The 16238-nt window shown below is 45.2% G+C and overlaps 1 long non-coding RNA gene across 1 annotated transcript in view; it reads right to left on the minus strand.

Annotated features, from left to right (window-relative positions):
• Positions 1-996: 996 nt before the first annotated feature.
• Positions 997-16238, minus strand: part of LOC122921043 — a 38598-nt gene continuing 23356 nt past the window's right edge. Inside the window, exon 3 of the long non-coding RNA XR_006386961.1 lies at positions 997-1741. This is a non-coding gene — a long non-coding RNA (uncharacterized LOC122921043). The remainder of the gene's footprint in view (positions 1742-16238) is intronic.

Below are 16238 nucleotides of genomic sequence, written 5' to 3' on the forward strand. Positions count from 1 at the left end.
AGTTATAAAACCCGACTACCTCTTGTACCTTACCTAACCCTAACTGCATATTCTGTGCACAGAGCTATTGATACAAAATTGCTCCATCGGATGGACACAGTTACAATCTTCACATAAGGAGTTGGTATTAAGTCTTTCAAAGACTCCCTTCATACGACACAGGATTTTTATATATTATTTCTTCTTTTATTCTTTTATTCTTCACAGGACACTCACTTATTGAATTTTTACAGGACACTTACTGTTGTATTGGATTTCTATTCACAGGTTATTTTTATTATCACAAGTGATTTATATGCACAATTGAGCACATTTTTCATATTCAGGATTTTTCATATTGATTAAGAGTAATATATCCATCCAGATAGCTAGTACATTGAATATACTGAATATACTGAGATAGACCCGTATGTACCAAATTTATTGTTCCCAGTGCAATATACATACTGTATTTTATCTGTAATTTTTATGTGTAATTTTTTGCGCAATTTTATATGCTATTGTATTATATAAAGATATCACTTATAGACCTGCCAGCTGGTGAGTGCCTGCTTTTACCTTTACTGATGATTAAAAGAAAGTATGGTGCAGGAGAAAAGAAAAGAAGACATCACTGGAGGATAAACACAGCGGATGCATGTCCATACATCAGTCCATCTGTATGATGTATTAGAGGATAAAGTACAAATGCAAACATGTCATATACAATCTAAGGACATAGAACAATTACCCATGCTGTGTCTCCTCCAGGATGGCGCCAACCCCAACGCCGTTCGGCAAGTATGTGGGAGGACATTTATTTCTTAGGAGGCGTGCTAGGCTTGGAAGAAAGGCCGGCTGAGCACTGCAGGGGGTGTTACTGGGCACTAGAGCAGAGTAATAATGCCCCTCTGGGCACCTCGAGGCTTCATTTTCATATCAGAAAAATGCCTTTTTAATAAGAATAAAAACTTGAATAAAAGAAAGAAGACACATGCAGGAATAAAGGTACTTTATTGCACATTGCTATGTTAACGGTTTTATATGGTCAAAATAGGTGACAGATTCCCTTTAAATAAGTGCGCCCTCCTACACTGTGTGCGTGTGGTTGAGGTGCCACCTTCTCCTGCGTGTTGGCTGATGGCGGGAATACAGTGGACGGGTTCCACTGGTCGGAAGTAAGGCCTGTGATGTGTCAGTGAGTTAGTGATGTTAGTGGGTAGAAAAAAGGGCAAAGAAAAAAGGGAAAAGGAGAGAAGAATCTAATCTTATCATGATGCAGAGAACTTTTTGAGAGGCAGTATATGTGTAATAAATGTATGATGTCTTGCAATGTATGTGTTTATTGTGTGTCAATCAGTACAGAAAACGCAGAGGGAATGGAAGTATAAATGGATACAGATAGGTAGTAGAGAAGTCAATGGAATGGTATTAGAAAAGGTAGCAAAACTAAAAAGTTAAAAATTAAAATAATGTAGGGGAAGAAGAGGTAGAGGACCTCAAATAAGAAGAACAATCAGGATAAAGGTGGAGATTAAATAAAATAAAAATGCAAAAAATAATAAGTGTAAAAAATAAAAAGGGGATATAGGAAAGATATAAAGAGGAAATGAAAATTGAAAAAAGAAAATTGAAAAGAAACAGAGATGGAACAGATGGAGGAAAAGTCAGCTAGTGAGGGTAAATAGGTGGAAAATTACCCTGATACTAGTAAGGATACATTAGTATGCGGCACTAGTGGGGTCCTGGCCGGTCAATAGGCCTGTGGGAGAAAAAGGATAAACATAATAATATACGGTATAGAATAAACCTATTGATATATAAATTCAACCATACAAATAATTAGAGTAGACATTGTATCTCATATTCTCTTTTCAGTCCCTTTGGTTCCAGACTCTCCAGTCTGTGAATCCAGTATACCTCTCTAAGTTTAAGCTGCCTTAGGCTACTTTCACACTAGCGTTCGTCGGTCCGCTCGTGAGCTCTGTTTGAAGGAGCTCACGAGCGGACCCGAACGCACCCGTCCAGCCCTGATGCAGTCTGAATGGAGCGGATCCGCTCAGACTGCATCAGTCTGGCGGCGTTCAGCCTCCGCTCCGCTCGCCTCCGCACGGACAGGCGGACAGCTGAACGCTGCTTGCAGCGTTCGGGTGTCCGCCTGGCCGTGCGGAGGCGTGCGGATCCGTTCAGACTTACAATGTAAGTCAATGGGAACGGATCCGCTTGAAGATGTCACCAATTGACTCAATCTTCAAGCGGATCCGTCCCCCATTGACTTTACATTGAAAGTCTGAACGGATCCGCGCAGGCTACTTGCGCACTTGCGCACTTGCGAATTTTTTTAAAGTTATTAATGCAGACGGATCCGTACTGAACGGAGCCTCCGTCTGCATTAATATGAGCGGATCCGTTCAGAACGGATCCGCCCGAACGCTAGTGTGAAAGTAGCCTTATCCTGTCACCCCGTTGTTGGGAAATCGTAGCATGCTCAATAACCTGAAATTTCAATTGGGCAATGTTATGTGCAACTTGATGAAAATGTGCTGGGACTGGGAGTAATATGTTTTTCCTTCTGATACTTGATTTGTGTTGACAGATTCAGTTACGAATAGTTTGAGGTGTCTCACCGACGCAAACTTCACCGCAAGAGCATTTGAGAAGGTACACGACATAGTCTGAAAAACTTGTGTATTGGAAAGGATTTCCCTGATTGCAGATGAAAAATATTAGCGCCTTTTTGTACGTTGGAACACTGTAGGCAATGGAGACATGGGAAAGTTCCCTTCTTTTGGATGCGTAGGAAAAGTTGCGAACCCTACGTCTGCTATTACCAATAGGTCTCTAAGGTTTTTTCGGCCATCTATTACAGATCAATACAGGGTAATTAAAGGGAACCTGTCACCGGGATTTTGTGTATAGAGCTGAGGACATGGGTTGCTAGATGGCTGCTAGCACATCCGCAATACCCAGTCCCCATAGCTCTGTGTGCTTTTATTGTGTAAAAAAAAAAACGATTTGATACATATGCAAATTACCCTGAGATGAGTCCTGTCCCTGACTCATCTCAATTACAGGACTCATCTCAGGTTAATTTGCATATGTATAAAATCGTTTTTTTTACACAATAAAAGCACATAGAGCTATAGGGACTGGATACTGCGGATGTGCTAGCGGCCATCTAGCAACCCATGTCCTCAGCTCTATACACAAAATCCCGGTGACAGGTTCCCTTTAAACTCTTCGACGGTAGGATATGTTCTCTTTAGTAAATGCCAGTGTCCCCAATGATATTCTGAACTTTCCTCACACATGGATGGAATGTGTGCATAAATGGGATTTTTTTGGAAGCTGATGTAGACGGAGGTTTCGGACGGACTTTGGGATTAAGTAAGTTGTGTGGATAGCCTCTCTCCAGAAAATGGTGTTTTATATTTTATCTAGTCTTGTGGCCATCCTGTACTATCCTACGAATTCTCTGGAACTGAGAATTAGGAAGTAATAGTTTAATGCTAATGGGATGAAAGCTAGAGAAGTGTAATAGGTTGTTGCAGGCGGTAGGCTTTCTGTATAAGTCTGTGGGGAGATATCCCTGTTCATCCTTTGTGACTACTGTGTCCAGAAAGTTAATGGATGTTGGGTCAGAATGTATAGTAAATTGGAGTTCCGGGTAGATAGAATTGAGGAACTCAGGAAATTCCGTTAATGTGTCTAATGTGCCGTTCCATATACAGAAGATATTGTCTATATAACATTTCCACAGATGACGTGTGTATTGAATCGATGTCCGGGTGAAGGTACGCATCCTCAAAATCAGCCATGTAACAATTAGCATAAGGGGGTGCTACATTCAATACCATGGCTGTCCCCTGTTTCTGCAAGTAAAAGTTATCTTGGAACATGAAGAAGTTCTGGGAAAGAACTACTTCAAGGAGTTACATACACAACGCTATCTGTACTCTCACACTTGCATTAAACTTTTCCGGTATTGAGTTCAGTCCTAGGGGCTCAATACCGGAAAAAAACTGGTCAGTTTTATCCTAATGTATTCTGAATAGAGAGCAATCTGTTCAGTATGCATCAGGATGTCAGCAGTTCAGTCACTGTACAGTTTTTGGACAGAGAAAATACAGTCCAAAATTCCGGAACACTTGCCGGAATGCCGGATCTGGCATTATTTTCCATTGAAATGCATTAATGCCGGATCCGGACCCAACTGTTCTGGAAAAACAGATCCGGTTTTGTGGTCTGCGTATGCGCAGACCTTTAAAAATGTGAAAAAGATAAATACTAGATCTGTTTTTCTGGATGACAACCGGAGAGACAGATCCGGTATTGCAATGCATTTGTGAGACGGATCCGCCTACAGATGGTATCCGTTTGCATACAGATAGCTGCATCCGGCAGGCAGGTCCGGCGACTGAACTGCCTGCCGGAATCCAACAACACAAGTGTGAAAGTACCCTATTACGTCAGGATGCCATCCAGCCCAGCTCAGGTTTGTGTGTCGCTCTTGGTCCTTTCTGGTGATGTATAGAGGTGTACAAACTTGTAACATCCCACGTAACCAAGAATGTGTTGGTAGAGAGTGAATTTAGTTTCCCAATAATGTCCAGGAAAGAAGATGTGTCTTATAAGAAGGACCTTGTAGTTTTGATATAAGATGTTAGGATTTTTCCTAGGAAGATTGACAGGGGTGACAGGATAGAGTTAGTGGAGGCCACTATTGGGCGGCCTAGTGGATTTTAGAGATCTTTATGTATCTTGGGTAAGACATAGAAAATGGGAATTACCGGATTCTTATTGGTCAAAAATGTAACTGACGCTTCGTCTATAACTCCTCTCCATCTTGTGATGTGCCTATTTTTTATTATGGATACGATTATATTCATAACTGGAGATGTATAACTTATATTATTTGTTCTACTTCACTATCAATTGTATTTATGTTATCTATTTTCTGCAGTCTGAAGAAGGCCATACGGCTGTAACGTCACTACCGCAGCCGCAATAACTATTAAATAAACACCAAATTGCATTTGGCGCTGGAGTTTATTTTATCTATTATTTATGGGGTGGGAACCCAACAAGGATCAAATCCAGTATATATATATATATATATATATATATATTTATACAGTACAGACCAAAAGTTTGGACACACCTTCTCATTCAAAGAGTTTTCTTTATTTTCATGACTATGAAAATTGTAGATTCACACTGAAGGCATCAAAACTATGAATTAACACATGTGGAATTATATACATAACAAAAAAGTGTGAAACAACTGAAAATATGTCATATTCTAGGTTCTTCAAAGTAGCCACCTTTTGCTTTAATTACTGCTTTGCACACTCTTGGCATTCTCTTGATGAGCTTCAAGAGGTAGTCACCTGAAATGGTCTTCCAACAGTCTTGAAGGAGTTCCCAGAGATGCTTAGCACTTGTTGGCCCTTTTGCCTTCACTCTGCGGTCCAGCTCACCCCAAACCATCTCGATTGGGTTCAGGTCCGGTGACTGTGGAGGCCAGGTCATCTGGCGCAGCACCCCATCACTCTCCTTCATGGTCAAATAGCCCTTACACAGCCTGGAGGTGTGTGTTGGGGTCATTGTCCTGTTGAAAAATAAATGATGGTCCAACTAAACGCAAACCGGATGGAATAGCATGCCGCTGCAAGATGCTGTGGTAGCCATGCTGGTTCAGTATGCCTTCAATTTTGAATAAATCCCCAACAGTGTCACCAGCAAAGCACCCCCACACCATCACACCACCTCCTCCATGCTTTACGGTGGGAACCAGGCATGTAGAGTCCATCTATTCACCTTTTCTGCGTCGCACAAAGACACGGTGGTTGGAACCAAAGATCTCAAATTTGGACTCATCAGACCAAAGCACAGATTTCCACTGGTCTAATGTCCATTCCTTGTGTTCTTTAGCCCAAACAAGTCTCTTCTGCTTGTTGCCTGTCCTTAGCAATGGTTTCCTAGCAGATATTCTACCATGAAGGCCTGATTCACACAATCTCCTCTTAACAGTTGTTCTAGAGATGTGTCTGCTGCTAGAACTCTGTGTGGCATTGACCTGGTCTCTAATCTGAGCTGCTGTTAACTTGCAATTTCTGAGACTGGTGACTCAGATGAACTTATCCTCCGCAGCAGAGGTGACTCTTGGTCTTCCTTTCCTGGAGCGGTCCGCATGTGAGCCAGTTTCATTGTAGCGCTTGATGGTTTTTATGATTGCACTTGGGGACACTTTCAAAGTTTTCCCAATTTTTCGGACTGACTGACCTTCATTTCTTAAAGTAATGATGGCCACTTGTTTTTCTTTACTTAGCTGCTTTTTTTCTTGCCATAATACAAATTCTAACAGTCTATTCAGTAGGACTATCAGCTGTGTATCCACTTGACTTCTCCACAACGCACCTAATGGTCCCAACCCCATTTATAAGGCAAGAAATCCCACTTTCTTATTAAACCTGACAGGGCACACCTGTGAAGTGAAAACCATTTCAGGTGACTACCTCTTGAAGCTCATCAAGAGAATGCCAAGAGTGTGCAAAGCAGTAATCAAAGCAAAAGGTGGCTACTTTGAAGAACCTAGAATATGACATATTTTCAGTTGTTTCACACTTTTTTGTTATGTATATAATTCCACATGTGTTAATTCATAGTTTTGATTCCTTCAGTGTGAATCTCTTTGGATGAGAAGGTGTGTCCAAACTTTTGGTCTGTACTGTATATATATATATATATATATATATATACACTTGTACGCATTTATGCTGGGGATTACGGATCACATGCAGAGGAATTGCTCCCCCGGTTATAAACACGCTACAGTGTTTGGGGTTTTTGAGCGTTTCCTTCCATTTAAGCCACTTTATTTCAGTTCTTTTTCTTGACAGTGGGTGGTAGTTTTAGATCCTGGTAGTTAGAGAGAAGTAGCTTAGTGACCCCCGAGTTATCACAATACTGTATATGACTCTGCATGAATCACTGGTATTTAATTCCGGAGATTTCTTGCACAAGTCATTCCAATTTAGGGAGCCAACAAAATATCTTCACGAGAAAATACAAGTCCAGTTGCTCGGACTTATTACTAATGATATACCAGGATCTGGATCAATGAGACCCTTCACAGACATATTGAGTTGCTGTTTTTTTTGCACTGCAGACTGCTATTCCATACAGCGGCATCCAATAAATAATGTATACCATGTATCTGTTAAACATGCATGTCCACACCTGGAAGCACAATGCGGAACACAGTGTGAAAAGTGCCATCGCCATGCATTCGCAGACACATACAAAAAATTGGTAAATGGTCATTAAGGGGTAAACCTCCCGTCATGAGACGTTGCAGTAAGAGTTGTAGAAGCAATAACTTGCCATCAAGCATTCTTTATTGAGGCTTGCTTTTGTGGATGTTACATAACGTTGTCTGCAGCTTGTTTATAATACTTTATCCTGTCTAGCTGACGATTTGGCCTTGTTGCTACTTCTTTATGCGTGTGATACTGGCGCATTAATCTTGCACTTGTCTGGCTGTATAGGCTTAATGCTATCATACGTCAAGGTTATGTAGCAACATGCTTTAATTTGTTTGCTAGTTGGAGAGATGAATTGCAGATTAGAGGCTCTCTGGACTCGGAATGTGCCGCCATTACTTGCAGATAACCCCTCTCTCCTAACTGCTTACATTGCTCCCAGTCGTCCCTTCATTTGTACTTTCCTTACAGCAGAACACAAGACTGAAGTTGTGAGAACTGTAAATGACATTAGTTTTTTAAATTGGAGAGACTCTTACTAACATTACTTGCACCTTCCACATGTAATTCGTTTTATCTCAGTTTCCGTTGTTTCCTCTGTTGAAGCAGCTGGAAACATGATCTGACTCTGGACTCATTTATACTGTATACTGTATACTGTATACCAACCGGCCATAACATTAACAGCTTCAGTGATTTAAAGGGATTCTGTCACCAGGATTAACGATATGTAGATATTTATATGTGCCCATTAGTCTCCATGCAGTGCTTACAATGATCCCTCTGTTACTGCTCTGCGTGTGTTAGATTTTTATAAAAACCGATGTTATTCATATATAAATCACCTCTAGAGTTGAGCGAACACCTGGATGTTCGGGTTCGAGAAGTTCGGCCGAACATCCCGGAAATGTTCGGGTTCGGGATCCGAACCCGATCCGAACTTCGTCCCGAACCCGAACCCCATTGAAGTCAATGGGGACCCGAACTTTTCGGCACTAAAACGGCTGTAAAACAGCCCAGGAAAGGGCTAGAGGGCTGCAAAAGGCAGCAACATGTAGGTAAATCCCCTGCAAACAAATGTGGATAGGGAAATTAATTAAAATAAAAATTAAATAAATAAAAATTAACCAAAATCAATTGGAGAGAGGTTCCATAGCAGAGAATCTGGCTTCCCGTCACCCACCACTGGAACAGTCCATTCTCAGATATTTAGGCCCCGGCACCCAGGCAGAGGAGAGAGGTCCCGTAACAGACAATCTGGCTTCATGTCAGCAGAGAATCAGTCTTCATGTCATAGCAGAGAATCAGGCTTCACGTCACCCACCACTGTAAGAGTCCATTTTCATAAATTTAGGCCCAGCACCCAGGCAGAGGAGAGAGGTCCCGTAACAGACAATCTGGCTTCATGTCAGCAGAGAATCAGTCTTCATATCATAGCAGAGAATCTGGCTTCCCGTTACCCACCACTGGAACAGTCCATTCTCAGATATTTAGGCCCCGGCACCCAGGCAGAGGAGAGAGGTCCCGTAACAGACAATCTGGCTTCATGTCAGCAGAGAATCAGTCTTCATATCATAGCAGAGAATCAGGCTTCACGTCAGCCACCACTGCAACAGTCCATTGTCATAAATTCAGGCCCAGCACCCAGGCAGAGGAGAGAGGTCCCGTAACAGACAATCTGGCTTCATGTCAGCAGAGAATCAGTCTGCATGTCATAGCAGAGAATGAGGCTTCACGTCACCCACCACTGCAACAGTCCATTTTCATAAATTTAGGCCCAGCACCCAGGCAGAGGAGAGAGGTCCCGTAACAGAGGATCTGGCTTCATGTCACCAGAGAATCAGTCTGCATGTCATAGCAGAGAATCAGGCTTCACGTCACCCACCACTGCAACAGTCCATTTTCATAAATTTAGGCCCAGCACCCAGGCAGAGGAGAGAGGTCCCGTAACAGAGGATCTGGCTTCATGTCACCAGAGAATCAGTCTGCATGTCATAGCAGAGAATCAGGCTTCACGTCAGCCACCACTGCAACAATCCATTGGCATATATTTAGGCCTAGCACACAGGCAGAGGAGAGAGGTCCCGTAACAGACAATCTGGCTTCATGTCAGCAGAGAATCAGTCTTCATATCATAGCAGAGAATCAGGCTTCACGTCAGCCACCAATGCAACAGTCCATTGTCAGATATTTAGGCCCAGCACCCAGGCAGAGGAGAGAGGTCCCGTAACAGACAATCTGGCTTCATGTCAGCAGAGAATCAGTCTGCATGTCATAGCAGAGAATGAGGCTTCACGTCACCCACCACTGCAACAGTCCATTTTCATAAATTTAGGCCCAGCACCCAGGCAGAGGAGAGAGGTCCCGTAACAGAGGATCTGGCTTCATGTCAGCAGAGAATCAGTCTGCATGTCATAGCAGAGAATCAGGCTTCACGTCAGCCACCACTGCAACAGTCCATTGTCATAAATTCAGGCCCAGCACCCAGGCAGAGGAGAGAGGTCCCGTAACAGACAATCTGGCTTCATGTCACCAGAGAATCAGTCTGCATGTCATAGCAGAGAATGAGGCTTCACGTCAGCCACCACTGCAACAATCCATTGGCATATATTTAGGCCTAGCACACAGGCAGAGGAGAGGTTCATTCAACTTTGGGTAGCCTTGCAATATAATGGTAAAATGAAAATAAAAATAGGATTGAATGAGGAAGTGCCCTGGAGTCCAATAATATATGGTTATGGGGAGGTAGTTAATGTCTAATCTGGACAAGGGACGGACAGGTCCTGTGGGATCCATGCCTGGTTCATTTTTATGAACGTCAGCTTGTCCACATTGGCTGTAGACAGGCGGCTGCGTTTGTCTGTAATGACGCCCCCTGCCGTGCTGAATACACGTTCAGACAAAACGCTGGCTGCCGGGCAGGCCAGCACCTCCAAGGCATAAAAGGCTAGCTCTGGCCACGTGGACAATTTAGAGACCCAGAAGTTGAATGGGGCCGAACCATCAGTCAGTACGTGGAGGGGTGTGCACACTTACTGTTCCACCATGTTAGTGAAATGTTGCCTCCTGCTAACACGTTGCGTATCAGGTGGTGGTGCAGTTAGCTGTGGCGTGTTGACAAAAGTTTTCCACATCTCTGCCATGCTAACCCTGCCCTCAGAGGAGCTGGCCGTGACACAGCTGCCTTGGCGACCTCTTGCTCCTCCTCTGCCTTGGCCTTGGGCTTCCACTTGTTCCCCTGTGACATTTGGGAATGCTCTCAGTAGCGCGTCTACCAACGTGCGCTTGTACTCGCGCATCTTCCTATCACGCTCCAGTGCAGGAAGTAAGGTGGGCACATTGTCTTTGTAGCGTGGATCCAGCAGGGTGGCAACCCAGTAGTCCGCACAGGTTAAAATGTGGGCAACTCTGCTGTCGTTGCGCAGGCACTGCAGCATGTAGTCGCTCATGTGTGCCAGGCTGCCCAGGGGTAAGGACAAGCTGTCCTCTGTGGGAGGCGTATCGTCATCGTCCTGCCTTTCCCCCCAGCCACGCACCAGTGATGGACCCGAGCTGCGTTGGGTGCCACCCCGCTGTGACCATGCTTCATCCTCATCCTCCTCCACCTCCTCCTCATCCTCGTCCTCCTCGTCCTCCAGTAGTGGGCCCTGGCTGGCCACATTTGTACCTGGCCTCTGCTGTTGCCAAAAACCTCCCTCTGAGTCACTTCGAAGAGACTGGCCTGAAAGTGCTAAAAATGACCCCTCTTCCTCCTCCTCCTCCTCCTCCTCCTCCTGGGCCACCTCCTCTTCCATCATCGCCCTAAGTGTTTTCTCAAGGAGACATAGAAGTGGTATTGTAACGCTGATAACGGTGTCATCGCCACTGGCCATGTTGGTGGAGTACTCGAAACAGCGCAACAGGGCACACAGGTCTCGCATGGAGGCCCAGTCATTGGTGGTGAAGTGGTGCTGTTCTGTAGTGCGACTGACCCGTGCGTGCTGCAGCTGAAACTCCACTATGGCCTGCTGCTGCTCGCACAGTCTGTCCAGCATGTGCAAGGTGGAGTTCCACCTGGTGGGCACGTCGCATATGAGGCGGTGAGCGGGAAGGCCGAAGTTACGCTGTAGCGCAGACAGGCGAGCAGCGGCAGGATGTGAACGCCGGAAGCGCGAACAGACGGCCCGCACTTTATGCAGCAGCTCTGACATGTCGGGGTAGTTGTGAATGAACTTCTGCACCACCAAATTCAGCACATGCGCCAAGCAAGGGATGTGCGTCAAATTGGCTAGTCCCAGAGCTGCAACGAGATTTCGCCCATTATCACACACCACCAGGCCGGGCTTGAGGCTCACCGGCAGCAACCACTCGTCGGTCTGTTGTTCAATACCCCGCCACAACTCCTGTGCGGTGTGGGGCCTGTCCCCCAAACATATGAGTTTCAGAATGGCCTGCTGACGTTTACCCCGGGCTGTGCTGAAGTTGGTGGTGAAGGTGTGTGGCTGACTGGATGAGCAGGTGGAAGAAGAGGAGGAGGAAGCCGAGAAGGAGGAGGTGGCAACAGGAGGCAAAGAATGTTGCCCTGCGATCCTTGGCGGCGGAAGGACGTGCGCCAAACAGCTCTCCGCCTGGGGCCCAGCTGCCACTACATTTACCCAGTGTGCAGTTAGGGAGATATAGCGTCCCTGGCCGTGCTTACTGGTCCACGTATCTGTGGTTAGGTGGACCTTGCTACAGATGGCGTTGCGCAGTGCACACTTGATTTTATCGGATACTTGGTTGTGCAGGGAAGGCACGGCTCTCTTGGAGAAGTAGTGCCGGCTGGGAACAACATACTGTGGGACAGCAAGCGACATGAGCTGTTTGAAGCTGTCTGTGTCCACCAGCCTAAATGACAGCATTTCATAGGCCAGTAGTTTAGAAATGCTGGCATTCAGGGCCAGGGATCGAGGGTGGCTAGGTGGGAATTTACGCTTTCTATCAAATGTTTGTGAGATGGAGAGCTGAACGCTGGCGTGTGACATGGTTGAGACGCTTGGTGACGGAGGTGGTGGTGGTGGTGTTGGTGGTACATCCCCTGTTTGCTGGGCGGCAGGTGCCAACGTTCCTCCAGAGGCGGAGGAAGAGGCCGAGGCGGCAGCAGCAGAATAGGCCGAGGCGGCAGCAGCAGAAGAGGTAGCAGGGGGAGCCTGAGTGACTTCCTTGGTTTTAAGGTGTTTACTCCACTGCAGTTCATGCTTTGCATGCAGGTGCCTGGTCATGCAGGTTGTGCTCAGGTTCAGAACGTTAATGCCTCGCTTCAGGCTCTGATGGCACAGCGTGCAAACCACTCGGGTCTTGTCGTCAGCACATTGTTTGAAGAAGTGCCATGCCAGGGAACTCCTTGAAGCTGCCTTTGGGGTGCTCGGTCCCAGATGGCGGCGGTCAGTAGCAGGCGGAGTCTCTTGGCGGCGGGTGTTCTGCTTTTGCCCACTGCTCCCTCTTTTGCTACGCTGTTGGCTCGGTCTCACCACTGCCTCTTCCTCCGAACTGTGAAAGTCAGTGGCACGACCTTCATTCCATGTGGGGTCTAGGACCTCATCGTCCCCTGCATCGTCTTCCACCCAGTCTTGATCCCTGACCTCCTGTTCAGTCTGCACACTGCAGAAAGACGCAGCAGTTGGCACCTGTGTTTCGTCATCATCAGAGACATGCTGAGGTGGTATTCCCATGTCCTCATCATCAGGAAACATAAGTGGTTGTGCGTCAGTGCATTCTATGTCTTTCACCGCTGGGGAAGGGCTAGGTGGATGCCCTTGGGAAACCCTGCCAGCGGAGTCTTCAAACAGCATAAGAGACTGCTGCATAACTTGAGGCTGAGACAGTTTCCCTGGTATGCATGGGGGTGATGTGACAGACTGATGGGGTTGGTTTTCAGGCGCCATCTGTGCGCTTTCTGCAGAAGACTGGGTGGGAGATAATGTGAACGTGCTGGATCCACTGTCGGCCACCCAATTGACTAATGCCTGTACCTGCTCAGGCCTTACCATCCTTAGAACGGCATTGGGCCCCACCATATATCGCTGTAAATTCTGGCGGCTACTGGGACCTGAGGTAGTTGGTACACTAGGACGTGTGGATGTGGCAGAACGGCCACGTCCTCTCCCAGCACCAGAGGGTCCACTAACACCACCACGACCATGTCCACGTCCGCGTCCCTTACTAGATGTTTTTCTCATTGTTATGGTTCACCACAACAACAAATATATTATTTGGCCCAATGTATTGTATTCAAATTCAGCGGGATATAAATTTGAGGCCTAGTATTTAGGCGCTGGGTGACCGGTATGGATTTAGTGACAGAATTAGACTTGGAAATGCACAGAAGCGTGTGTGTGAAGTTATTCTGAATGACCCTATGTGCACCTTGAATATTATATACCCTTTTTGGGATAGATTTCAAATAGCTCTGATATAGCAGGAACCACTAAATTATGAAATTGCTAAATTGGGAATTGTATTTCAACCCAGAACAAAAAATGTGCTTTGACGGACACTAAATATCTTGCCCAGCAACAACAGTACAGCGGTAACGAGAGATTTAGCAGGATATAAATTTGAGGCCTAGTATTTAGGCGCTGGGTGACAGGTATGGGTTTAGTGACAGAATTAGACTTGGAAATACACAGTAGAGGGTGTGTGTGAAGTTATTCTGAATGACCCTATGTGCACCTTGAATATTATATACCCTTTTTGGGATAGATTTCAAATAGCTCTGATATAGCAGGAACCACTAAATTATGAAATTGCTAAATTGGGAATTGTATTTCAACCCAGAACAAAAAATGTGCTTTGACGGACACTAAATAACTTTCCCAGCTACAACAGGACAGCGGTAACGAGAGATTTAGCAGGATATAAATTTGAGGCCTAGTATTTAGGCGCTGGGTGACAGGTATGGGTTTAGTGACAGAATTAGACTTGGAAATACACAGTAGCGGGTGTGTGTGAAGTTATTCTGAATGACCCAATGTGCACCTTGAATATTATATACCCTTTTAGGGATAGATTTCAAATAGCTCTGATATAGCAGAAACCACTAAATTATGAAATTGCTAAATTGGGAATTGTACTTCAACCCAGAACAAAAAATGTGCTTTGACGGACACTAAATAACTTTCCCAGCTACAACAGGACAGCGGTAACGAGAGATTTAGCAGGATATAAATTTGAGGCCTAGTATTTAGGCGCTGGGTGACAGGTATGGGTTTAGTGACAGAATTAGACTTGGAAATACACAGTAGCGGGTGTGTGTGAAGTTATTCTGAATGACCCAATGTGCACCTTGAATATTATATACCCTTTTAGGGATAGATTTCAAATAGCTCTGATATAGCAGAAACCACTAAATTATGAAATTGCTAAATTGGGAATTGTACTTCAACCCAGAACAAAAAATGTGCTTTGACGGACACTAAATAACTTTCCCAGCTACAACAGGACAGCGGTAACGAGAGATTTAGCGGGATATAAATTTGAGGCCTAGTATTTAGGCGCTGGGTGACAGGTATGGGTTTAGTGACAGAATTAGACTTGGAAATACACAGTAGCGGGTGTGTGTGAAGTTATTCTGAATGACCCTATGTGCACCTTCAATATGATCTACCCTTTTAGGGATAGATTTCAAATAGCTCTGATATAGCAGAAACCACTAAATTATGAAATTGCTAAATTGGGAATTGTACTTCAACCCAGAACAAAAAATGTGCTTTGACGGACACTAAATAACTTTCCCAGCTACAACAGGACAGCGGTAACGAGAGATTTAGCGGGATATAAATTTGAGGCCTAGTATTTAGGCGCTGGGTGACCGGTATGGATTTAGTGACAGAATTAGACTGGGATATGGCCAAAAAATAACCACACTATTGCTGGTTAAATGCACTTGGTGACGGGCGCAGCTTGCCCCTGATGTAGTATATGGCCAAAAAATGAACAGACTATTGCTGGTTAAATGCACTTGGTGTCACAGCTTGACCAACCACACTACTGAGGGTTAAATGCACTTGGTGACGGGCGCAGCTTGCCCCTGATGTAGTATATGGCCAAAAAATAAACAGACTATTGCTGGTTAAATGCACTTGGTGTGACAGCTTCACCCTGATGTAGGCTTTAGCCAGAAAACAACCACACCATTGAGGGTTAAATGCACTTGGTGACAGGCGCAGCTTGCCCCTGATTTTGTATATGGCCAAAAAATGAACAGACTATTGCTGGTTAAATGCACTTGGTGTGACAGCTTCACCCTGATGTAGGCTTTAGCCAAAAAACAACCACACCATTGAGGGTTAAATGCACTTGGTGACAGGCGCAGCTTGCCCCTGATTTTGTATATGGCCAAAAAATGAACAGACTATTGCTGGTTAAATGCACTTGGTGTGACAGCTTCACCCTGATGTAGGCTTTAGCCAAAAAACAACCACACCATTGAGGGTTAAATGCACTTGGTGACAGGCGCAGCTTGCCCCTGATTTTGTATATGGCCAAAAAATGAACAGACTATTGCTGGTTAAATGCACTTGGTGTGACAGCTTCACCCTGATGTAGGCTTTAGCCAAAAAACAACCACACCATTGAGGGTTAAATGCACTTGGTGACAGGCGCAGCTTGCCCCTGATTTTGTATATGGCCAAAAAATGAACAGACTATTGCTGGTTAAATGCACTTGGTGTGACAGCTTCACCCTGATGTAGGCTTTAGCCAAAAAACAACCACACCATTGAGGGTTAAATGCACTTGGTCGCAGCTTGTGCTGGCGCACCACAAGACACAAAATGGCCGCCGATCACCCCAGAAAAATGTGACTGACAAACGGTCTGGGCAGCCTAAAAACAGTGAGCAATTGAGGATCAGCAGCTCAATGATCCACAGCTGCAGATCGATCAGTTAATCAAGTCCTTTGGAGGAGTTAATCTGCCTAATCTCGCCCTACTGTCGCAGCCGCAACCTCTCCCTACGCTAATCAGAGCAGAGTGA

This window comes from Bufo gargarizans, chromosome 10, assembly GCF_014858855.1.
Source record: "Bufo gargarizans isolate SCDJY-AF-19 chromosome 10, ASM1485885v1, whole genome shotgun sequence".
Lineage (NCBI taxonomy): Eukaryota > Metazoa > Chordata > Amphibia > Anura > Bufonidae > Bufo > Bufo gargarizans.